This window comes from Anas acuta, chromosome 7 (genome assembly GCF_963932015.1).
Source record: "Anas acuta chromosome 7, bAnaAcu1.1, whole genome shotgun sequence".
Taxonomy (NCBI): domain Eukaryota; kingdom Metazoa; phylum Chordata; class Aves; order Anseriformes; family Anatidae; genus Anas; species Anas acuta.
In genome coordinates this window covers 10,222,868-10,247,246 of record NC_088985.1, presented here as the reverse complement: position 1 = coordinate 10,247,246, position 24,379 = coordinate 10,222,868, and the positions used below count along the sequence as shown (strand labels likewise).

The 24,379-nt window shown below is 44.0% G+C and overlaps 1 protein-coding gene and 1 long non-coding RNA gene across 7 annotated transcripts in view; one reads left to right on the top strand and one right to left on the bottom strand.

Annotated features, from left to right (window-relative positions):
• The window catches only part of BMPR1A (bone morphogenetic protein receptor type 1A), an 82,409-nt gene extending 65,061 nt beyond the window's left edge, over positions 1–17,348 (bottom strand). For 3 of the 4 annotated variants that reach the window (XM_068689416.1, XM_068689414.1, XM_068689417.1), the window contains exon 1: positions 17,189–17,348. The gene's annotated coding sequence lies outside the window, so the exon portion shown is untranslated. Of the gene's footprint in view, positions 1–1,067; positions 1,262–17,188 lie in introns of those variants that run through there. The other variant, XM_068689415.1, reaches the window with a different exon arrangement.
• A 66-nt stretch (positions 17,349–17,414) lies between these two features.
• Positions 17,415–24,379, top strand: part of LOC137859908 (uncharacterized) — a 91,015-nt gene continuing 84,050 nt past the window's right edge. Inside the window, exons 1-2 of one of the 3 annotated variants that reach the window (XR_011098643.1) lie at positions 17,415–18,154; positions 23,590–23,655. This is a non-coding gene — a long non-coding RNA (uncharacterized lncRNA). Of the gene's footprint in view, positions 23,656–24,379 lie in introns of all 3 variants that reach the window. The other 2 variants (XR_011098641.1, XR_011098642.1) reach the window with 2 other exon arrangements.

The following is a 24,379-nucleotide window of genomic DNA, read 5'->3' as shown; positions in this document are numbered from 1 at the left end:
CAGAAAAGACTCACTGCAGTGAAACAGAAAGAAACATTTTGATCCTTGGTCTGGGAGAGTACAGGGATAAAGCAGCAGCAGCTTCTAGAAAGAATTTTCATCAGAACAAGATACTCTGTGAGTGCTTTGTGCCAGCTAACTAAAACAACTGGGGAATTTTGACATAGGACTCCCAATTTCAGTGGGCGATTGCTTTTATTTTTGGGAGGAGGGAGGAGAATAAAAGGAATTCCTTTGATGAGAGCTGCATTGCTAACCACAACCAGGATCATTTTACCTCTATTGCTACAAAGAGGTTACATGCCATGATGAAAAATTCCATGATCTAACAGCTTCTTATTATTTTACAAATAATGCAACCCCAACAAGTTATATTTTTGCAGATGATTTGTTCTGTACATTTCACAGCACTTGATATATAGACAGTGTTCACCATCCAGGCTCCAATAGACGTGCTATTTTGTAACCTTGATGAGACAACCCATGAACAGAGCTCCACTGAGCTCTTGAAGCAAGTCTGAAGTCATTATATATTTCATTTTTGTGCTCTCACAAAGAAGGTAGAGGCAAAAAACGTGTGTGGGGGGTGGAGGTAACAACAACAACAAAAAACACAAAAGCACATGTCAGAATTCCAATTTTTTATTTCACCCTTACTTTCTGTTACCTGAAAATACTTATGCAGCCTCAGAGAAGCACACGGGAGATGTGTTAATGACCTAGAGGCGAAGCAGATATAAAGCTGATATTGCTGTATCTTTAGACCATAACAACTGCAATAAACACTGCACAGAGCATTTTGTTCCAAAGTCAACTTGAAACTTTAAATACAAACATAATTATATTAAAAAAAAAAGCCATAATGATATTCTACTGAAGGTTTTTTTTTTTTTTTTTTTTTTTAAGTGGTGAAACCTTTAAAAAGTGCGTGCTAAGTACACAGCCTCCGAGGAACAGCACTGCTGCAAGGCAGACATTAAATGGAAATTACATAATCCTTAAAACACACTACTTCAAATTGCTATTTCGTATTCATGAGAGGGGGAAAACGAGCGAAACACACCAACCTCCATCCCTCTGCAAACACCGATTCGGTAGGTGCGTTACGCTGCAGATGCGGGCAGCAGCGCGACACGGCCGCAGCACCCGGCATCGCAGCGCCAGCTCCGAGCCCTGCCCCGGCTGAAAACCCATCCAGCACCCCGCTCCCAGAGCCAGCAGGCTTCCTCGGGGCAGAGCAGAGCCAAGGAGGGCCGGGGCCGAGGCGCTGCCTCCGTCGCTCCCTCCCTGCCTCCTGCCGGGCCTCCCCCGGCTGGGCCCCAGCCGCAGCCGCCGGGCGGGGGCCGTGGGCGGGGGCCGGGCGCTGCGCGGGGCCGTAACGCGATCGTGCCCGGCCCGGCGGGAGCGCCTCAGCCGCCCGCACAAAATGGCCCCGTGGCCGGGCCTGCTCTGCCACCACGGGAGAGAGCTTTTTTTTTAAAAAAAATAAAATAAATAAAATAAACGTGCCTCTCCTGAAGTAAAATGGAGGAACCGGGCCTGCCGCACGTCTGGCTCCGGCGCCTGCAGCCGGTGTGCCCAGTGATTGTCCCTCAAGGCCGGCCTGCTCCTGGGGGCTGCTTCCCTAAGGCTGCCTCCAGCCCCAGCTGGGCTCCAAGCCCCTTGCTGTCGGTGACCTGGGGAACATAAACTGCACCCAGAACAGGAGCAGTGCTGTGCCTTAGCAAAGCCTCGTGTACCAGAACCGGGACCCCCCCCCCCCACTCCAGAACAATGCTGCTTCATAACCCCAGATGAAAGGGACTTCGTCATCAACTCATTTCGTTTTCAAACTGTATCCATACAGTCCACAATGCAACTACACCACAAAGTCTAAGTTGTCACCTTCCCACATGCACAGAAATAACCACAACGAAGCTATGCCTCAAGAAAACACAAAAGCTGATCTCACAGACAAACCCTTTCCCTCTTTTCTCTCTTAAGACAGCGTTTCTGTAGCATGAAAAAGGCAGCTGCAATTCAGAGTATTTTCCTGTAAACAAAATAGCCAAGATTTTTACCATTCTGAACATACTGAAATTAGTACGATGCCATTATCCTACTAGATAAAGAGACAAAGACTTGCAGAAAGTAAGTAATCAATCATTCTAGTAACAGCACAAGTGTAAGGAGAGAAGAAAAAAACACGCTGAAAAACATTTTCCAGCAGTAGTAATTTTACTTACTCAACACATTACCAAATGTTATTCTATCAGGAACAGTGAACAGGAAAAAAAAAAAAAAAAGCCCTCAAGGCACCTTGGGAGGGTTGCAAGTCTTTAGGGCATCAGTACGACAAGGAGCTCACACTGACTTTCTTCTTACACGACTTTCATAGGAGGTGGTTTGTGCTTTTGTTGGCTTAACTAAACAGGACTGTGTAAAACGCTGGTAAGGGTGGCAACTCTTCTGCTCCTCTACCAGGAAAAGACCTTTAGACAGTGTATTCTGTGTCTGCAGAATCGCTTTGTTCGTGTAAAAACACATCTCACTAGCAACAAAGGCTGCCAGAAACTCGTAACTGTCATCAAGTTCTGGGCCTAGATTTTAGAACATATGTAAGAAGTCAGCAATGGAAATTCAGAGTTGAAGGATCTTTAGATACACAATCCTTAACTCTCAGTTTCTGGTTCTGGTTCCAACTACAAAATGGAAACAATTTCTAATAGGGAGATGTTGAACTGGAGCAGTGCTTTAATGATAAAACCCCAGAATGCAGTAAGGGAGGTCAAATACCACTATGATGGGGGCTTCCAGAAGGCCTAAGACATGGAAAAGAAATTACAGTAGACTGGATGTTTATAAATATCACCCTTATCTATATTCTAATACATTTAACACCTTCCACCCCCCAAAAAAAAAAAACAAAACAACACACAACAAAATGCTATGGATATTTTTTGACCATAACCAATAACCACTGTAAGTATAAGAGGCACCAAGAGCAAACTATTTTACCCTTACAATCTAGGCAAAATAAATTCAGAGTATTTTTTTGGGGGGTGGGGGGTTTTGGTGATGTATCAGAATAAAAATCTTACACAGATGCCTTTGATACTTACAAAATATAACCACTTTCTACACAGTACACAGTATCTTCATTTACTGCAAATGCTGACTTAAATTTGCAAGACCTTATTTTACAGAAAGCAAAACATTTGTTTTCCTGTACGCATTACATGCAACACCTTCTATTTTTCCCATAATGCAAAACTCTAAATCTTTACTCCCCACGCCCCCCCCCCCCCCAACCCCCAAACAAAAAGGTATTACAGCTCTTATCTGTTACTCATCTATTGAATTTATTTCAGAAACAGTTACTTCTGATCTACAACTTGGGATCTGATATCCAAAGTTCAAAGCAAGATCATGATTTCTAACTGTATTTTCTGTTTTACATCATGTATCTGTATTAACCTCAAGGTAACAGGAAATTCCCCAAATATTCTAAAGTAAACAATCAGTTATTTTTCTTTTAAAATATATTTAATAATGCTTACTCGTTTGGAATAAAATGTATTCAAATTGGTGGTCAGGAGTGGAAAAGCAAGTATGTTTACACATTAAAATTGAAGTTCAAACCACCATAACATGATTACCCTACAGATATTAAATGCTTGCACAACGTTAGGAGTGTTGAGTCTTTTCCAGACGGCTGACATAACAGTTCCATCCTCAGCATCTTCTCTGCAGTTGTGCCTCCCTCTCTCCTTTTCTTTACATGTCAACTCTTCTCTCCCACAGATTGCGTTCTGGTCCCCAGGACCTTTTAATGGTATACTGCACACAAGCACTGTATATATATATAGAGAGAGAGAGAGAGGGGGCACTATATATAAAGAGGGCACTGAAAATACAGTCATCCTGAAGTCTTCAACACAACCCACTACCCTAAAATAAAACATGTCCACATATTTTATTGAAGATATTCTCTGCTGGTGCACTGCTTTCCAAGAGAGCAGTTGGAAAATATGACTCTGAAGTTTTATAAGGACACTCACAAATGCCTTCAGTACTTCACTTCAACACAGATTTCATTCCAGCAAAGATTACAACCAGTCACTGGAGTGGAAAAAAACAAAACTGAACAGATAACCAAAAAAAATCCCCAAAACGCTAAGCTCCCAGAACATATCGAAAAGGGAGAACAATTACGAAGGATTAGAGTTCTGCTTTCTTCCCCAGACTTTTAGGTCTAAAATGAATCCACTATTTTAGGTTGTTATTTGATCTGTGTATCTCACACAGTTCCCTTTTTTTTTTTTTTTTTTTTTTTTTGTCAAAACAGTCGCATGGAAATTATTGTAATAAATGACAAGTAATGTCAGGAAACATACCAACTTGTAACAAATTTTGTGGTTTCACAATCACAACCTTCTTTGAAAGCTACAGACCACGTATCAAAGAAAAATACATAGCGGAATGGTGATTATCAGCAGAAAAGAGACAACATAAATTACAGTTAAATGGTTGCACAATAATTACTGTTAAAAAGCAGTACTGAAATGGAAAACATCCTCTAACTTCTTTTCATTGTGCTAAGGTTAGGTGTATATGGAGCCTGACAAAAGCCCTTCTAAACCAACCATCCTTCCAAATGTACTTCATGAGAGAAATGCAATTGTGAACTTCATCCACAGCTTTAATAAGCGCCACTTTAGACACCAATCTGTAATATAACTGTGCCCAAGTAGTCCTAGTGTGTTATAACTGAAGTGAGTCTAACCAAATGAAGTTATGCCTATGTTACTGTTTTCAAAAACGAAGTCTTCTGCAACATGCAACTAAATATATTAAAAAAAGTTATAATTAAAATATGCTTTTAGAAACTTGTACTCTGCAAATTAAAATAAACAAAAACAATAGCAATTGGGAAATTAGTTTTCACGAGGATAAACTATTTCCTGGTATACCTCCCAAAGCTGCATGTTCTGGACAATAATTAATGCTTCCCACTGGCAAGAAAATGCAGTGCAAAAGCATTCAGCAAATCCAACATATTTAGGAATAAGTGACCCTGTAACAGGCAGTTTATACAAAACCTGTTTTCTAGGATAATATAATGGGTTTGGTAGGCGGAGGAGTGCGGACTGCATACATACTAATGTATAAACATGGGTACTCCTTGGACCTTGTTGCACATTTCAACGCTATTTTTAGATTATTCTCTCACAGCAACTGCACTGGGAAGATGGCATTTATTTCCATCATGTCCACTGTCAAAAAGCAAGTCTTCTGCTTCAAGTGCAGCAGTTCTTTGGAAAATACATTTGAGTATACTGTATTTAGCTCTCAACTATATTTCCCCGTTCATAGCTATGAGCCAGCTCTGTATAATACACAGAAAAGACCATCCGCATTTCACTTACTAGATTTATGCCCTTTCAAGCTCCTTTTGACTATGTAAAATTGCTTGGATCTGGGAACAGAATATACGCTGCTCCATAAAGATTCTATTGTTTTCTCTGTTCTTCTGAAGCTTGGGTTACCCGAAGAAAACAGAACAAAAGAACTTATTTAAAGTGACGACTCCTGCCCTGGCCACGAAGCCAATTACCATGGTATTTCTTGGTTCTTACATCTCTCCTACTTTTTTCATTTCAAGTTTTCTCTCCATTCAGGAAGAAAAAAAAAGTCACCACCCATCAAACAAATTGCACAGCAGGCAACAGACCTAGGAAGGCCTGGTTTCCTACAGATGTATGCTTTCTTATGGTATGCATATTTTCCCAATGCAATTGCTCCAGCTGTCCCCCCATATCCTGTAGGATTTCACTCTCACCATCCTTTGCAGTGCAGCCACTTTTCTACCGACATGCATATTCCTCTAACCACAGCTCTCTACCAGTCTCCTTCCCACATCTCCTGGTGCCAAACAATGTCTCGCTGGCTGGACTGCATGTGCTTCCCCTCATCAGGCACGACAAGCTTACCAAACACTTCTGATGGTAATATCCTTCATCTCTGGGGACACGAACACAGCTTGAGTCCTTTGAAATCAAAACAGTGACACATCCACTCCATAATATTACCGAACACCTAACCTTCAAGCTTGCTGATACATGCAGCCTGTCTTTTAAAGTTTCAGGATCAGAGATTTGCCAAAATCCAAAATCTTACATACTACATCAGATACAGAAACACTTAACAAAACCGAAGCAAAGAACAGCACTGCAGAAGGAAAAGAACTAAGATGAATGTGGGGACAGGAAGACAAAGTTTCTACTCATCTCATTTTTGCCAAGGGGGTGAGGGGAGAACGTGCTCACTGTACACTAAGAAGTTACACGGGCAGACTATTGTTCCAGGCAATGAAAAGCAGCGTTCCCAAATGGCTAACGCTCCCACTGAGCTGTGCCCACGAGCACCCAATGCTGCCGGCACGCTGCAGCTGCAAGGGGCATTCCCTAGGCCAACACGGTGCTCGGTCCGCCCTCAGCTTTACCATGCTGGACTGGCAAAAAGCGAAGCCAATGGGGAAAGAAATAAAAAAAATAGAAGGAGAAGAAAAAAGCTTTCAGGCAGTAGTTTGACTTCCTGCGGCATGACAGTGCTGCTGAAAAGGGAAAGGTGAGGAGCCGCATGGGTGGTGGTAATGAGCGCAGAACTGGCCTTTCTAGAGCACCTCGCTGCTGGGCTTGCTTATCTGTAACATAAACCCGCCCTCAGTCTGCTAGTTAGTTATTCGTCTAGCAGATTTTCATGGCAGACATCAATGCAAGCCTATCTGGCTGTAAAGCTGCAGTCCTCAGGAAACTATATCATCAGTCTTTCCACACTAAGCAAAATAAAATACCTGAACAGAAAATCTTCAAGACAAGTTAGACAGCAAAAACATGTTACTTCACGTTTGATGGCAATATCATTAAACCAAACCCAATGAATGTGTCAATGAAGGCAGCTAGACGCCAGCGCCAGCGCAATGTAACAAAAAGGAGGTGTTAAAGACACTTCTGAATACACAGCAGAGAAGCTGATGTGCCTGGGTGTGTGTGTGAGCGTGATAAAAGGCCTAAGGATTAGCATAGTGATTGTACCAGATGTCTGGCTGAGTCCTCTGCTTGGGACACTGCCTGTAACCAGACCTGTCGGGAAAGAAGGGAGGAACAGCACCTTCCCTTGCCCCCCCCAGAAGCCCACGCAGTCCCTAACCCACGTTACAAGTCACCACGCTATTGCCATTAATGGGCACCTCCTTCAACACATCTGTGTCATCCTGAACTCCTGCGATGCTTTTGGCCCAAGCCACACATTTCTCCATTCACTCTTCAACAACAGTATCCCTGTGAGAGGGGCAAGGAACTCTACCTTTTGTTGTGCTTGTAGCATGTCTCTCCTTATGTTGTGGAAAAGAAAAAAAAGTGGTGAAAATTATTCCCTATCAATTTCTTAACATCATTTAAGGTTTGATAGATTACCTTCACATTTCCCTCTCAGTTGTTTTTCCTTTCCCCGACTCAAGAAGCCCATGTCTATTTAGTATTGCATCCCATTAGTACTACTGGGAGAAGGGAAAAAAAGAGTAACAAAAACCCCAACCTTCTACTTTTAATGGGATTGTTGAAATTGTGTTACCAGAATTATATAATACGCATGTTTATGTATAATCAATGTGCACAGCTGCATAATCACATTTAAAAAAAAAAACGTATAATGACTCCATAGAATGCTGCTTCAAAATTGGCTTAAGCTTATTTGAGACTGTGCTGATTGCAAGAAGGGAAGTGCTGCCCCTCCTCTCGCATTACTTCACATCTGGTCTCATGGTGAGCTGGAGGGGCTGAAAATCCAGGCCTTTTTTGTAGGGGTTAGTTTTCAGTCAGATCAGCAAGCAAATCTGACCTTCCACCTGACCACAATTACTAGCTCTGATGCAAAACTGACAGCAGAAACAAAGACAAAGAAGAGGATGGAAGAGAATAATAATAATAATAATGAAGACTTTTAAGACTTTTTAATAACTGTAAGCAGGTAGTTACAATCTAAAGTTAGATCTTCACAATGAAGAGCTGTTCAGAAAACTACCCAACCCAAGATCTCCCAGAATGTTAATACCTACTTTTGAGTCTGTTTCCCCCAATCAGAATTAAATCCCATTGCACTTAGTGTAGTATTTTGTCTTCCAGACATTCAGTAGTGCTACAGCAAGTCTACGAGCCCTGTATCCTCTACAAGTTTCATCACTGTCCACTCCCCTTTCCAAATCATTCCTGAACACACAAAATGGAACAGGCCCTGCCACTTGCTTCCCAAGAAGCTGTTAGTACCTTTCCGCTGTACAAATAACTGCAAATTTCTTACTTTTTCCCCTCATTTCTTTTGTATCCATTATTGACACACGATAGAATTATCCCCCTACCTTTCTTCCTTTTTTGGGTGGGGGGGCTTTTTGGCCTTTTGTTCTCTTCAGCGGACATAAATATTTCCTAACTTCAAGACGACTTCATGAACTGGATACTGCTAACCAAATACCTGTTGTTCCTTGAAAGTCTAATAAGAAAGGTATGACCTCTGCTTATACAAGTTGCATGCCTGTTCCCCAGTCTGTGCATATATGTGTGCAAATACTTGCATACACACATCATAGTTCATTATACCAGTTGGCCTAGTTCTGAATATCTCATGCCTATAATACTCAGTATTACCATCATGTCTGCCACCTTCACTTTCTCTCTCTCAGAGAACACAGATTTAAAATAGTAATATGAGCAGAAAGCAAATTCATAGTGATTCCCCTTAAAACTCTTGACCCTGGTAATTTGTGTGACAAATTACGCATTCCAACACTTGGTTAATGCTTTGCAGCAGACAGAAGTTCGTTAGCAGACTTATAAAAAGAAGAAAAAAAACTGACCAAACAAACCAACAAAAACAGACAGGGGTGAAAATTATTTATCATTAGCCAGAATACTAAAGACCGAGCAAAAATTCTGAATCCTGGTGACTCTGCAGACAGAGGGGGGAAAAAAAGAAAAAAGTTATGTTAGCAGCTCAACTATTTTCAAAGCCAGAGCAAGTGGCAAAGCCAGTATGGAGGACAGCGAGTTTCCAGTTAGTTCAGACGAGTAACCGAGCAAGAACAGTGCCTTCCCCTCAAGTCCTGTCTGAAATGCAGTTGGTAGAGTTGCTTAAAACTTGGAAGCTTCCTTCCCTCAGGAAGATCACATAACGCTTGTTAGATGAATTCTCTTGAATACATTCAGGCACAGCTCTGCAAACAACCAGGTAGATATAAGAGCTCCCTTCTCTCCCTTCCTTCCCTCTCGCAACAGCGCAGACCCACCCTGCCTCCTTTTGCACCAGCTCTGGTTCATCACGTCTTTCCACAAGTCATTTTAACTTGCTAATCCAGAAGTAACACGCTGATTCTCCCTCTGGCTGGGTTAGTCGTCTGCTGTACTAGCGGCCTGAATTAACTTAGAGGGGTACGACGAATGCTAGCCCAGGTTAATGGCACGGTAGATGGAGGAGGCAGAGGATCCGTTCACTCCACACAACAGCCGAAATATTTGAGAGACACAGCTCCCTTACTCATCCAACTTGAAACTAACCAACAGAAATTGCAACTGACATGGCAGCAGGCCTGAAAAAATTAAGAATGAAAGGCTAAACTGAAAGATAATATTCTGAGAAATGCAGAAGGAGAGGTAATGAAAAGCCAAGGGTTTAAGGAGGAATGAATACCTAGGGAATACCCAGATTTGTCTATGCTAAAAGAGGTTGCAGCAAAAAAGAGGTTTCTACCAACAGAGACACAGAATGGTGGAAAGCAACCCCTGGAGATTGCCCAGTGCTCACAGTGGTGTGAGCTGCCCCACACTGCCCAGAGGCACGTTCGGTCACGTTCTGGGTATCCCTAAGATGGAAAACTCCTCAGCCCCCCAGGCAACCTGAGCCATTGTTTGAGCAACCTCACAGGCTTTAAAGAATAAGCACAGAAGTGTTTTTGATGCTTAAATGGTATTTCCTTTATTGTACTTTGTGCCCTGCCACTGACCACCACCGAGAAGACTCCGGGGCAGTCTCCTTTACGCTCCCCTCAGGTATTGACACAGGCTGGTAGGACACCCCTGAGCACTCTTCTCCAGGCTGAGCTATCCCAGCTCTCTCAGCCCCGCCTCACACACAGGTCCTCCAGTCCCTTAGCACCACCAGGGCCCTTCACTAGCCACCGTCTGTCATGTACTGGTGCTGAGCCAAAGGAACAACCATGCTCCTCGACCTGCTGGCAATGCTTCCCAGCGCAGCCCAGTACACCACTCACCTGCGTTGCAGCACGCACACCTTGCTGGTGTATGGTGCACTTGTCCACAGGGACCCCAGAGCCCTTCTGCGAGGCCAGCCCCCAGCCTGTACCACCGCAGGATCTCAGTGGGACAGTGGCCTCTGATTTCTCCTGTTTGTTCCCAGTACGTCCCACAGTACGTGGCACGTGGAGTCAAATCAAAATACGCAAATACAAGCAGTAAAATGCGTGGAGGGAACCGGCATCCTGACAAAACTTCAGCAGTGGAAACCTCCTATCACACTGTGCTGAGGTCAGAGATGCTGGAGTGAGAAACAAAAAATGACAACAGTGGAAAGCAAACTACTTCCTCGGAGGAAAAGCACAGACAGAAGGAAAGAGGTGCGATGCAGTACTAAATGGAGAACCACGAGCAGTTCTCTGTCTCAGGGGGAAGGAAGCACCCAGTGCCCACCTCACCCCCTCCTGTGTTGCAGAGTTCGAATCCATCCAGCCTTCCTCTCTGTCCCACTGTCTTGTCTCCTTCTGCCCGAGCCCTCCTGCCCCAAGCCCTGTTTCTGCTCTTTCAGATCCTCTGGAGACTGTCACCTGTATTTGCAGTTCACTCAGAGCTTCTTTTCTCAATTTCTGAAAAAAAAAAAAACCACCTTTAGTAGTACGCTACATAAACTCAATATTTAAAATTTGGGCCCAAATTCTTTGAAGCAAAATTATCTTGGTTGTAACCTTTTTTACAGAACAAAAGGCAATCACAGGCTCTTACGCTGAGTAAATCGCTGTTTCTACAACCTGTGCTCATAGGCCTATTCTCATAAAAGTAAATTTCAGTATCAACGAGCAACTGATTAAAACCAATGCTATCAGAACAGTAGGAAGAAAAAAGCAGCGCCAAGGAAGATGTAAAATTACACACTTTTATATCTTAATTGCTCGTGAAGACATTTTCAATTAAAACCAGAACTCTTCAGAATACTAAGATAGTGTATAGAAACATGCTGTGGATACATAAACATATTTAATGTCTCCAGTAGCTTCGGGTTATTGGGATTTAGGGAGAAGCTGCCACAGAGTGGTGTAATTCCACAGCTGCCTGCTGCAGACTGTCTCATGCTTTCCTCCGGAGTGCTAATGCTGGCCATTGCTGGGAGCAAAACACTTGAGACTGGTTTCTTTATCTGTACCATTCTTCTTTTGCTAGTGCACTGTCATTCCGTGTGTTTTTATTTGGTTATTTTTTCTGTGACCAACTCACCTTTGAAATTACAAGCCAGCAGAGATTAAAAGATACCCACAAAGAACCACTGAGAAAGGAAGTCACAGACCTCGGTGCAGCGGACAGGCTGAACGCTACAGATGCTTGCTGACAAAGGGCGTTCTCACACTGCTTCACCACCTCGTCCCTCCACCTCTGTTCCCCTCCACAGATTTCTAAGACCATCACCTGAACTATTCCGAAGCGGCATAAATATTATACAACGGCATCTGAAACTCTGAGAAAAAGTTTACCAATGCCATTTCTGCAGCAGAACCCCTGGTTGAGGAATGCACAGCTGCCGAGCAGATGTATAATTTCAGCATTTAGATTACATTATTTCAAGGGTGATTTTTTTTTTTTTTACTAGATGTTTTCAGATTTTCTATTTCCATCTGTTTTTTGACCTCCCTCAGTTTACTCCCCTCCTTTCTGTTTTAGTTCATTACGCCAAAATAATTTTCTAAATTAGAAACATCTCTGCATTTAAAAACTTGTGAATTTGAAGAGAGGTGGGGGAGTGAAGCAGGGCCAGGGGCGGAACAAAAACAGACAGTTCAACGGAGGCTCGGGTTTGAATAAAAACTGTCCTGTCTGGGTCGGCTTTTATTTCACAGTTCCTGGTTCAACCCAAATTGGCAAGTCTCTCTCACTGCATTCCTTCCATGAAATTTTAAGAGCAGGAAACTAAAGAGTATCAGCTATATGGGAATGTTCCTGCACTTCGCCATAGCCCTCTGCCCTAACTTTTCGGTAGGAAAGCATTCCAATTCCTCATTCTTTCTAAAAACAGTATTAAACAAACTATAATTGTAATTAAAAAAAAAAAATAAAATAACTCACCACGTACCAAAACAGTGTTACAAAACATTAAGAACCGCATAAACCAATACCAGTGGCTGTCAACTTCAATTACTTCAGTGAAGATCTGATTCATGCAAAAGTTGCACCAAGATATGGAAATGGAGTCAACATGGTTCAAAAAACAATTTCATTCAGCTAACCAAAGCAGAAGACCAAGGCATCAATGATACCTCGATACAGTCATGCTTAAATTTGGGTACACAATAAAGAGTTTTGAAGAGAAATTATCACTAATAGGATCACTGGTTCAGCTTGGAAAATGTGACAGACATGGTCCCAAAACCTATCAATTTTCATTGTGATTTTAAGTTCACAAGAACGATTTGCCACTGATTTCCAGTCAAGATTGGGATCAGGCTCTTAAACGGGAGGTGTGAAGGCGCATGAACGTGTTTTTTTTTTTCCCCCTCAGATCAAGAAAAAGTGGTTAATAATTAACACTGTAAAGGCAAGAGACTTCAGGAAAAGCAAATACAGAAAATTTTAACAGCTGCAACAGGGAAAAGGAAATAGTTTCCACAAACCAGGTCTGTATTCTGGACTTCTGAGACTTCCTTTGATATCTTCCCAACTTATCCCTGCTACATCTGCTTGTATTTGTATCAGCCAAAACCCAGGAAGATGGACCCTTCTTTTCTCTCCTGTACCATGGTGAACTGAGGGAATATGGCCAAAGAGTTTCTAGCTGCTTCCACATTTTATGCTAAGGAAGTTGACTGAAGCCACCATGAAAAACAATTATCTGAAGAAACATGGAGAAAATGTGATTTCAAACTTCTGTAAAAAAAAAAAGTTGCTGCTGTTACAAGGTATCGTAGAAATTAAGCTACGATACTGTTGATCTGCATTAATACTACTGACTTTTCCCCCTTTTAATGTACAGCCAACCTACCACGTAATAAAACTCTCATTTAAAGCTACCACATTTTCATCTCTATTTTGGGAAATTCTGTTTGGAGGAGAAAGAAGTATCAGAGCACTGAGCTGCACGCTGCAGGTACCACACCCCACCAACTATTACTTCACAGATTTTATCGTATCAGAACCTTTTAAAGTATTTAAATAATGCACATACCCCTCATGCTATTCAGAATGCCGTTTCCCCCAGCGAACACAAAGACTGATAAGTTCAGTGCATGCAACCCCAGCGCTGAGCTCACAGGAAGCGCTCCATCAAGCCAGCCCATTTCACTGCAACACATCCCAGCGGGAGAAACTCTGAGGCAGAACACACTGGACCTTAACTAAGGCTTGGGTGTTGCTTCTGCTTTTACTTACACAACCTATGCATTTTAACACAATCACAAACTAGAACTGATTTTCCTGCTTTAATACTTGTTTTTACTTAACAGACCATCATGTAACAGCCCAGCTGAGTGAAACGCACACGACTCAAATGAAATAGGAGGGCAACTACACGACACTACATGACAGAAAAAGGCAAGGAGTAATCTGACAGATAATATATAGATCTAACAGATAATGATCATATCGTCCACAGCATCCTCATACAGCTGAAACAACGGTGTCACAAACAGAAACTAACACATCTTATATCTACCGTAACACGAATGAAGTCTTCCATCCTCTCAATCCACCCCAACTACTACAACAGTCGTTGCTCCCCTGCCGTCAGACCCTCCAGAGGTTGCACCCCACTGCCTCACGGATCGGGACACCGTCTCTCAGAGAAACCAAAGGAACCTGAAATTCACCCTCCCTGCAGAAGAACTAAATTCTCAATATTGAAGACCAGGGTGAAAATCGCTTGTGGGGGGTGGTAGCACAAAATAAATATGCAGAGTGCAAAGGACTGAGCATACATTTCTGCACTGAGCCCCTCACAAAATGGCTACTGGGTGCATATCATTAATAAGAATATTAAGAATGCAAACATGATGTTTGCGCTCCAATTAAGATAAATGAGGTGACTACTTCAACTTTTTGCCCTATTTCAAGGATCACCTACTTCAATCTCCATATTATTTTTTTAGGATACAATATAGCAGGCTAAATTTTGCGTTTGTTTTTAAACGGTTTTTGAATAAATAAAGCCATCTGAGAAAATCAACCACTCTACAGACCTTGCTGCGATTTTTAAGTGTTACAAGAAAGAGAGAAGAAATTCCCTGCTTTCCCTTTAAAGTGCTAACTGTTTTAGAAGGCACAGAAACTCCATGACATCACCATGACTAGGGATAATCAGCAAGAGTTTGGTAAAGCAACTGCAGAAGATTTTGCAGATCTTGTTCAAGAAAGAAAAAAACACTAAATCATCAGCTAGAGGCAAGCTTGCTGTCCAAGTTAAGCACACACACTGTCTCCCCACCCCCAAACCCTGAATTTCGGGAATGTTAATGAGTGAAACAAGGCTCTAAGCACTCCATCAATGCTTAGAGTCCATGTAACAGCTCTGAAGTGATCCATCTTCAAATTACCACGACCCTTCCATGATTTATTGGCAGAAACTATTAAGGTACATGAAGCAAAACCCAGGCACTGAAGACACGCTCTTGTACACAACACACAAACAAACTGGGGAACCAAGAAATACCAGAAGCTTTCCCAAACACCCAGACAGACAAGACTTGAGCTGATGCTTGCCAAACACAGGAGAAAGGTCCCCATGTGTTAATACATCCTGTCACATCCTGCCTCATCTCGTTTATCCACCCAGTTGACTGAAGAAGTTACAGAGCTCCACATGTCAGACATTTACCTGCCATTGGAACGAGGCGCTGTCCTCATGAGAGAAGTTACCAGTCACAATGAAAGAAAGAGCTTGTTTTTCTCCTTTTTCATTTTTAAGGACTTTGGAGAAGATGAGTTTGGTCCTTTTGAAAGTCTGGCTATTCCAAAACCAGTGCAAGCACCAGGATCATCCGTTCTTTGATCCCTTCAATGAAGGGGATGTATTCAAACCCTTAACTGTACCCGTGACACATTTGTGCCTGACACTGCTCTGGAAAGCTGTAGAAGTTCTTAGTTATATTGACTGATGCACAATTCAAGAGAGATTCCATTAATTCAGAGTTAATACCATTATTTTCAATGCAATTTATTCTTTTAAAATATAAATATATTCTGCATTGGTTTCTCATAAAATTTTAAGTTAGGGAATATTCAAGCAAGTCGTTTCCTGCTTTTTTTTTTTTTAATACATCACACAGCCATGTGATCTCTATACTTCTTAGAGAACAAATACAACATGACCATCATTCCTAATTTTAAACCAAGAAAAAAACCATCAAGCCATCCATCAACTGCTTACATTTCAGGACTGCAGGAAGCAGACAGAACCTTGCACTGGTTCTTCAGAGCGCTTTTCCCTTCGCAGTGCAACCCTCCATGGCATTTCACACCACAACAATGCTCATCTACAGCAAATGTCCATTTTCAAAGAAGTTAGCAGATTTGGTGCACTGCACTTCTGAGAAAGCACCACAGTCAATCCCAAATGGGATCAAAACTTGGCTGGCCCTAACTTGTAGTAGTTCAATAAGCATGCCAACTACTACACAGAATACGGTTATTGACTTTGGTTACATCAGCTTTAGACCCTTCATTCCTGAATGCTGGCACCCATAAAAAAGTACATTTATTGCTTACGGTACAACATTATGTATTTGTAATTCTCATAACAAAGCATTAAGTTCCCACTGCAAGGGTCTCGATGAACACCGCACCATCAAACCCACTGGGAGTTGGATCCCACACGTTGGCTTTAGGAAGCTCTACTTGATGAGTGAATTCCAAGCTGCAGGGTGTTCCTTGCTAGCCATTTACCAACAGCTGCCCCCTCGGCTTCGCGCAGGGGCTGCACCCAGTAACAACCAGGGGTCCCTTCCAAACTAAACAACTTCACGATTTCAGAGGTTAAGACTCAGGTCCGGCCACATAAACTCACTGTCCCTGAAAGAGAGCTGCCAATGGGACACGTGAAAACCTGGCAGCTGAAACTCATGGCTGCACGAGAAGGTCCTCCACAAAACCTCCCATCCAAAGCCCACCGGGGCGCGCGCGTTCCTTGGCACCCACAAAACCCAGGGGCAGCGACACCACGAGCCAGCCACCCCTAAGGAAGCACCAGACGGACAGCAACAACACCCTGCCTCCCGCCAACACCTGCTGTCAGCGAGAACTCGATCAGGCTGCTACAAATACCACGACACGGGGGTTTCGGCGGATAGAGACGAAAACGAAGCATTCCACCGTGCGATGGCTCCACGCAGGTTTGTATTTGAGGACGAGGCTCCGCCACAAGCCACCCAACGAGCCCTTCCCTTCCTAGGGGCAGCAGGCCCCGAAGAGCCACGGAGCGCGGCCGTGGCCGGGCTGCCAGCAACCCGGGCCCGTGGGGGGGCGCGGGGAGCCCGGAGGGCCCCACGGACCCACAGCGACCGCGGCCTGGGCCCGCCGCGACCCCCGGCGCTGCCGAGCCCAGGCGAAACGGCGAGGGAGGGAAGGAGGGAAGGAAGGAGGGAGGCGCCATGGCAGCGCCTCAGCCTCCCGAGGCGCGGGGCCCGGCCCCGCATCGGGCTCGGGGCTCGGCGGGCGGGCAGGGCCCGGCGGCACGGGGGGACGGGGGGAGGCCGATGGAGGCCCTCGGGCGGACCCCGCGCCCCCGCAGGAGCCGTCCCGGGCCACGGGCAGCGCCCCCAGCGCCGCGGCGGGGCGGGGGCGGCCGAGCGGCGGCGCCGAAGCACCGGGACGGGGACGGGGACGGGGACGGGGACGGGACGGGACGGGTCGGGGCGCTCCGGCGGCAGCCGCGGCCCCGCACTCACCGTCGCTGCGGGCTCCTCATCCTCCGCGGGCGGGCTGCGGGCTGCGGGCGGAGGCTGGCGCTGCCCCGCAGGCCGCGCCGGGGCCCCGCGGCTCCGCCGAGACGGGTGCGCAGCGGCGGCCGCGCGTCGGGACGGGCCGGGCCGGGCCGGAGGGGAGGGGAGGGGCCGGCAGGGGGCGGCGGGGCGGGGCGGGGCGGGGCGGGGCGGGCTCGGCGCAGGCTCGGTGCCGGGCGGGCGCTCCCGGCGCGGGGCGGGGCCGCGGCCGGCCGCGTGCACGGCGCGAGGGAGGGCGAGGGGCGGCGGGGGCGCGCGCAGCCCCACGGCCAACGGCCGCCTCGCGCCGCCCCCGCCCTCAGGCGGCGGCTGAGGGGCGCCGGGCGCGAGCCTCGCCCCCCCCCACCTCCCGCCTCAGCGCGCGGGGCGGCCGTTGGGGGGCGGCGGCCGCTGGGGGCTCCTCAGAGCGGCGGCCGCCCCGCTCCTCCTCCTCCTCCTCCTCCCCCTCCGCCCCGTCCCTCCCCACGGGCTCCCCGGGATAACGCTGGCCGGGAGGAACCGGCCGGGCCTGCTTTTCCTCCCCCGGAGCCCCTCCTCGGGCGGCAGCGCGGGCCGCGGCCCAACGCCGCCTCAGCCGGCTGGGCGCTGCGCCACGGGCCCCGCCGCCCCCTCAGCGCTAGGAGCGGCTGCAGGAGGGAGCTCCCGGCCGGAGCCGCGCAGGAGGCGGTGCGGGGGACGAGCACGGCAGCTGGTGCTTGAGGCGAGTTGAGGGGGGCCTGCGTGCGAGGGCGGGCGGGCGGCGAGCAGCTGCGTGTGGAGAAGCGAGCGCCTCGAACGGGCCTTGTGGCGCTGTGGGAAAATGGCGCTGGGAAAGCTGGCGCTCCAGTGGCGCTGCGAGGGATGAGAGTGCCGTGCAAAGACCAGAATTGTTCGCTTTCCTCCATTTCCTGTGTCTCTAAAGGAATAAGCCCGGTTAGTTAGATCGGAATACATTGTAACTCCTGCAACGAGCTTCTTTGCTCGCTGATAAGTTTGCTAAAGGCCATGATTTGCATTGCATTTCCAAGCTCCTCGTCATTAGGGCGAATTACCAAAGTAACAATTCGTCTGTCTGTCTTCAAGGGATGTCTCCCAAGAGCAGTGCAAAAGGAGCTTTAATGACAGTATGCTATATGACAAGGAGGCTGCACAGTTCCCACCCTGCCTGCTGTTTTTAATCCTTCACTCAGCAGAGTGGCAGCGGTTGTGTTGTTGACATGGTCTTGATTTTCAGTTGCCCCATTGTGTGGTTCTTCTGCATCAAGAACTTCGTACGCGAAGCCAGCTATGGGGGCATACGGATAACAAAAACCTACTGACTTTTCCTCTGCTGTAGCCCCAAACACCCTTTAATCGTCAGCAATTGCTAGTGTCAAGATGCCTGCCCAGATAAACTGTTTCTAGAGAGTAACCAATTGAGAACCAATTCACTCAGGGATGCCAAACAGCCACATGTGCGTATATTGTGGGAAACGCTGGTTTGCCCACTGTGACGGCCTCTCTGCAGCCCAGCTCTAGTTTGCGTGCTCGTTTCAGATAGGATCTGTATTGTGTGCTCCACTCTAGAGATGGCACCTCAGCGCTCTCACATTCGTTACAGTTCACATGCATCATACACACAGATTGTTAGGCAAGTGCTTAGCCTGCACACCGTCCCATATAGCAAAACAAAAGAGGAAATGTAATTTCAAACCTATCACCTTTACAGACTCCTGTAAAAAGCAGGCAATTAAAGGCACACCCAGTAACTGTAGGTGGCCAGATACTACAGTGAGCAGCATTTAAAAATACAGGTCTTGCCTTACTAGACTTTTGGAAAAAAATATTCTGATGATCCAGAAAAATCCGTCAGTGTCCAAAACAAAGACAGCCTGCAAGAAAGAAAAGATCACGGTGTTCATGCCAAGCAATACAGAACCTTTATGCTTATGTTTATAATTTCAAAGGAAAATATGAGTCTGCTGTTCCTCCACTCTGTCTACTATCAGATTATAGCAACAGAATAGACACTCAATATGGAAGAAGAATGCAACATGCGTGTGTGTGCTCCCAAGCAGAACCAAAGCTGTTAGAGCTAGCATCTCTTTAAATAATGATCTGCGTGGTAATACAGTGCTGGGCTTTTCAGATGCTAGATAGTGATTTCAATCCAGTGTGCCTGGATTCGGCAAAAGCCACTAGCCTTGAAATTTGTTTGATCGAAACAAATCTATTTTGAACCTTGTACAAAATAGATTGTTTTCAACCAATCTCTAATAAGTAAATTTGCAAATCACAGAAATTACTCTCTCAGCTGCTACTTTTTAAGTCACTCAGGCACTGAAGTGGTATCACTCAAGTGATAGCCCGTTAGGTCAGAAATAATGTTGCTGAGAATTAGGTTTTCATTGCCATACCAGTATATCTTTTTTTGCATTGGTAAGGAGTATCGGGCTGTGTAAATACTAGTCTTAATCACAAAATAAATTCAGTAAAAGTAAACTACGTTATCATAATATATGGGCTGTAGGAGACAGAGCTGAATCTTGATGTAAAATGATGAATCATAACAACCTTAAAAGGTATTTGGATCGCAGGATTGTGAGGGATGTCTGATGAAACATCGTGTGGAAAGTACTGGCATCTTTCAAAACAGTGCAGAACTTACAGTATGGTTCCAATTTTGTGTAGGTATAAACTGATTTTTTGAAATGTATGGATTAACAACAAAACTATGAAAACAATGTGTTTAAAGTAAAATTCCGCACTGACAGTCATACAACTGTGTGAGAAGAGGGGATTGCTGGCCAATGCTGATGTGTGAGACATTCAACCTGGTGATGCAAGAGCCTAGTTGTATTTCTCCTAATGAGAGTAACTGTGAAAATTTAACCTCAGATTTTTGTCAAGGATAACACGAAGAATCAAACCTGTCTTGATCTGTTTTGCCCTGTTTACCTTGCGGGATAGGTAGAGATACTTGTTTAAATCAAAGACGAATACTTCAGGTGATAGACACTCAGAAAGATGCAGGGTTCCAGTCAGCTAGTTATCAGTAACAGACATCTCACCTGGTCAGGATTTAGGAATCTGCAAAAACTTGGACACGTCAGGTTTTGGTAACATGAGGTATTTATTTTGTTAATGGAGCAACACTCATAGACACTGCAGTCTGAAAATCTGAAAATAAACATGTATTCATTCTACACTTGGCCAGGATGGGCTGTGGAAGCCTAGCATGAAATACAGAAAGAGCAGTTCAAGATTGTCAGGATGAAAAGAGCTGTATTACAGAAATAAAATCATGATTTTTGGATAGCCTTCCAGCTGCTTTCTTTGTCATTTCCTCTCCAGAAATTTCTTATTAGTTCTTGGAATCACTTGGGAACTGCAAATCTTAAATATCAAAAGATCTTTAAGAACAAAGGCATATGTATAGGTAGAAGGTCATCCATGTGATAGGACGTTATCTTTGTAGATCCTTCTTCACTTCAGTCTCTGGAATTCATATGTCTAAAATCTGAGCCAACTGCAATTTTGAAAACTGTTTGCAATTAGATGAGTGCTTCTCTGTTACTGTTACCAAAATAAATATTCCATGTTACATATTAAGAGAATATTACCCTTCAGACAGGGACACAATTTTTTTCACTTTAAATGATGTGAATTTGGCTTTGCCTTTTTCCAGAACTGTTTTACTTGAAAACACGTTCCTTTGATTATAGATTAATTGAGCTGTCTATTAGTTAGACATGTCTTGGGTTGTATTAAGTATTTTAAATGTAAGCATAATTAATTTGATAAGGCAGAATCAATCTATCTGTGGGGGAAGACGTTTTGCAAAACTTTCTGCTCATGAAGCACTGATATTAAAAAGGAGGAAGTATTCACCAGCATTGCAAGCCCTGTGCAACCTTCAGCCCAAAAGGCGTGATGTGGAACCAAGCACGTGGCAGGACTGGAGAGCGCTGGGAGAGACTCCAGAGTGCCAGCTCAATGTGCAGAGCACAGGCGGGAGGAAACAGGAAACTCTTCCCACAGTGAAGCACTTGGTGTACTCTGGGGTTCCCTCTTGGTCTCTGCTGACCAGATTCTTCTTTAGCCTTGTGCATGCAGACAGCAAGGAAGGAGGACATAAGAGCTGTCTGTACCTGTGACGTGCCTTAGGCAGCTGCTCTGGGATGCAAACGGATTCCTTAATGAGCTGTATATTAGGGACCACAACTGCGTCTTGCCAAGGGCTGTAGTAATGGGAGTGTTTTGCCTGATTTTACAAGTGCTCTAGGAGACATTTTGCAGTCAAGAACCAAATTTCCTGTTGCTTTTTCTTTTTTTTTTTCCCTTTCCTTTCTATGCCTTGTTGAGCTTCGCGTTTCTGTTTTTTCTTGTGTTGTTTTTTGAGAGCTAGGAATATGTTTTCCCCTACATGCAGGCAAATAAAATCTAGAAAGTCTTCATTTGCTCTAACAAGATTAAGTGTTTAGGGTTAGAGTCCAGTGCTGATTTTTAACATGACATTCAGAATTAACTGCCACTCTGCAGTGCCAAATGATCTGCAAGGAAGCTTTAATTATTAGCTTCTCTCTGAGAATATTTATAATACGTTAATATATATCTGTGTTTCTCTACCTTTTATTGTAGGAGGCGTTTGTTAGTCTCCTTTACAAGTTTGGGTAATCCTTAGATCCAAAACCATATCATATTAACTTTCTCCTGTTGATGCTGAAGCTTCATCTCTTCAAGCCTTTTTAACAAATAATTCAGTTCTTGACCACTGTCCTTTTCAGCTACAGAAACTGAATGCTAAAATAGAAAATGTTTTTTTAGCCTGCTGTTAAACAAGGAGAACTCTTTATAGTACAGAAAAAAAGTCTGTCTTGATATAACTTTGTCCTCAAGAGGTATTGATTCAAGCAGCATTGTTGCTGGCAGCTATGGTGGGTAGTGTTGGGATTTACAAAGAGGGACATTTACAGAACTGAAAATGTTGTGTTCCAAGGTTGTCAGAATGAAAGAGATCTGAATCCTATACAAAACAAATGAACCAAGTAATTATAATTAACCATGAATGCATTACCAGTAAATAAGAAGAAATGCAGCAAAATACTCTCACCTCTTTTTTCCATACTCTCGCACAAATAATATAATACAGGTCTACTAAATCAAAAAGAAGAGGATATGCTTGTATTTCAGTCACAGCAGCCACCTAATAAATCTAAAAATGTGTAATGAAATTAAAAGCACAGAAATTAGGCTTTTCTCCCTCAGTCTTGAAGATACTTGAATATGCACGGGAACTTGAACAAGTTTAAAAAAAACATCACGTGCAACTAACAACAACTCCTGACAAACAATCTGTAACCTCCTTTGCTTCCAGTAAGAAATGGCCTGTGTCTGCAAGTCTCTGGATTTGGCAGCTATACCTAATTCAGTTCAAACTCCCTCTGACATCAGCAAAACATTACCTGATTAGGAATGCAGGATTGGATCTAAGATAGTAGCATATTAAAATGCCATTATAAATTCAAAAGCTACTACCCAAAATATAAAATGTTCAAAGCAATCAAACAGCTCTCAGTGTACACATTCAAAACGCTAAACAATAGTAGCTATTGCACGTGTGACCATCAGGAAACGCAGCTGTGCTTCTTTGTGTTACAATTAATTGCTTCCGTTGTATATAAAATTGAAAGTATTGGTACTCTGGGGCGGAAGAAGGATATCCTGATACACTGCTCCTGTTTCCTTAGGAAGGCCTATTACTGAACCTTTCACCATTAATTCAGTTACAATGAATTATCCTGTGATGAATAAAGGAAGAGTAAATTGGGTGGTTAAGTGTAGTGTTAACGGCACTTTCTCTTTACGTTTTCACACTCTTACATTTGTATCTAATTTTACTCTTTTCACATGTGCCCTCTTTAATAGCAATGGTTCATTTTTAAGTAGTGGAACTTAATAATCAAAGGACCAAACATTTGGCTTGAAGATTGTTCCTTTTTCTTATAATGTTACTAGATCAGAAGAAACAAGACTTTGTCACTGTTCGTTAGCAGGATGAGTAAAAATCTTCTCAGCTTAAGTTTTTGTGGTCAGATTCTCTGAAGCTGGCACACAGAGATGTAATTTATATCCTTCTGTGCCAATAAAGTTCCTGAAGCTGGAGGGGGATGGGATGGAGAGTCTTACCAGAGTTAGGAAGCAGTAGTAACAGCCCAGCATTTCTGTTACGTGCTTTTTTTTTTTTTTCCTTCTTCTCTGGTGAGAACTATGTGAGAGCAAAGACTGTTTGAGGTTGTACAAAATAGTGCAAATCTGGTCCCTAGTGATATATGCTGACCCCAAACTTTACTGTCTACTTTTTAGTAACACTGAACTTTTCTTCTTAGGGTGCTTCCGAACAGAGAGCAGCTTCTGTGATGGCTTAGAAAATCAGTGAAGTCTCCAACAGCCATGTAAGTCTATACAAGGGGGATAACGTGTTTTGTATTTGCTACTAAGAATTTAATCCCTCAGGATGTTCCTCCTAACCATAGGCATGCATAGGTGTAATTAACACCACCAGCCTGTTTAAAATCCATAAGATGTGTAAAATCACAAAATAAGTGATGTGGGGGAATAGTGGAATCCTTCAGGAGGAGCACAGATAAATTCTGCCAAATGAACCGAAATCTTTGCAAATTTGAATTCAGTCTAGTCAGGGTCATAGAAAAGTAACCACAGAATGCCAACTCAGAAAAGCTGCCATTGCAGAAACCGGTCTACATAATACAGATGGCAGAAAATCATCATCCACATAATAAAATACAGTTGTATTCTCCTTCTTTTGCTGCAGCAGCTGGTACTGGAAATAGTGTCTGAAAAGCTAACTGTGCTCTGTCATTATTCCATAACAAGAGTTTAGATTCAGGTACGCTATATTTGATATGATAGCTAGAACCTGAACCCCTCTGGCTAGGACTACCACATTTCTTGCAATGATTTTTTGGCCAAAAGTATGTTCAGTGTAGCATAGATGCTATGTAATGTACATCCAGTAAAGCAGAAACTTTCGGTAACTGTCATATATATTGTGTATCCACAATAAATTTCAGTAAATCTGGTATTTCCAGGATGCATTAGGCTGAGTACATTTCCACTAGCTTCACAGCACATTACATTGCTTCCTACCCCAAATTA